This window comes from Papaver somniferum, chromosome 5 (genome assembly GCF_003573695.1).
Source record: "Papaver somniferum cultivar HN1 chromosome 5, ASM357369v1, whole genome shotgun sequence".
NCBI classification, from domain to species: Eukaryota; Viridiplantae; Streptophyta; class Magnoliopsida; order Ranunculales; family Papaveraceae; genus Papaver; species Papaver somniferum.
Genome location: NC_039362.1, coordinates 202,094,513 through 202,096,257, shown reverse-complemented (window position 1 = coordinate 202,096,257; position 1,745 = coordinate 202,094,513).

Sequence of the window (1,745 nt, the reverse complement as noted above, 5' to 3'; positions counted from 1 at the left end):
AAGAAATCAAAAATTGATGTCTATTTTCTTTTGCAACTCAATCCTTCATATGAGTGCTAAATGAAGGTGGATTATTGCTTTCAAACTTCAGCTTGTGAATTTCTTCAAGTAGAAAACCTTGTTGCTTGACCAGAATTTCTTGCAGGTGAGAATTTTTTCTTGAAGGATTCTGCAAGAGCATGTAATTCTGTCTTTGATTGAACACAAAAGTGCGTCAATGCTTCAATACACTGATCTTTCTTCATTATATTCTCTCTTTCCTTCTTGCTAAGCCAATCTCCTTTTCTAATTTTACTCTTAATATCAAGAGAAGATCCAGACTTAGTCTTAAGTTGATCTTTCTGATCTAGCATCTTACCAAAAGAAGATGTTGGATCCAGACTCATGGTTCGGACAAGGAATGACCACAGAAGGAGAATGATCTATTTATAATTTTCATATTACCGAAAATATAATATTCCTAAAAATACGAATATATCAAATATTTTTAAATACTAGATTTTATTTCCATAATCTACACATAAGTGCCTTGATTTTTCTTCTTCCTCACTCAAAAATAGGCACACATAGTGAGGAAAGAATTTAATACAGATCAAGTGGTATTACTATGAGATTTTCTCTCATTATGGAAATTTGAACAAAACTGTATTTTCGGTATGATCTAGTATCGTATGAGAAATTCTCTTCTTGTTACCTCGAACTAACGAAGTATCTTGAGATTGACTTGGGTTGCCTATGCAACTTTTAGCAATTCTATTTTTGAGACAGTTTTTGCATCTTGTCTTATTTTTCCCTTTACCATTAGATGATTTAATAACATCGGAAGACATGTCCATTTTTAGAATGGGTGAATCACTAATGGAGGAGGAAGAAATAAGATTGACAACTAATGCAATATTAGTTGTTTCCTCTTCTTCAGAATCGTATGAATCAGAGGTCTCATCTAGAGTTACAGCCAACGCCTTGCTTCAAGTGTACTTCTTAAGATTGGGACAGTCTTTAGCAATATGACCAAACCCTTTACACTTAAAGCATTGTGGCTGATATTCACCATCTTCTTCATGATCCTTTTTGACAGAAACTCGACCATGTGGACGAGAAGATCGATGAGTATCCTTTATGAATCTCTTATTTCTTTTCTTCAAGAGATCTCTAAACTGTCTGGTAATCAATATAATGATTGTTCAATTTCATCATCAGAATTTTCTGCAATCTGTTTATCTGAATCATCCATCTGTCTATTCCTATCCATTGGAGCTTTCGGAATTTTTGCAGCTTTAAAATCAATTCCTTTATTTTGAATAGACTGTGATTCATGATCAAAGATCTTTAAATTTCCAACGAGTGTGCTTCGTGAGAGAGTTGAGAGATCATTTGCTTCTATGATTGTATGCTTCTTAGAATCGTATCTTGATGGCAACGATCTGGGAATTTTGCCACTATATCCTTTTCAGAGAGAGTCTTTCCAAAAGAGAAAGAGGCATTAATTATCTCAAAGAGTTTAAGATGAAAACCTTCAAAAGTGTCGTTGTCATCCATTCAAAGGTTTTCCCAATCGGACGTAAGAGTTTGAAGTCTAGCTTCTTTCTCTGAAGTGTTTCCTTCGAATACGATCTGAAGATTATCCCAAGCTTCTTTCGAAGTTTGACATGTTGATACATGATGTTGTAGATCACGATTTACAGCATGTATTATAGCATTCAAACCATCTGAATTCTGCTTTGCAAGCGCCTTTTCTTCGTTTG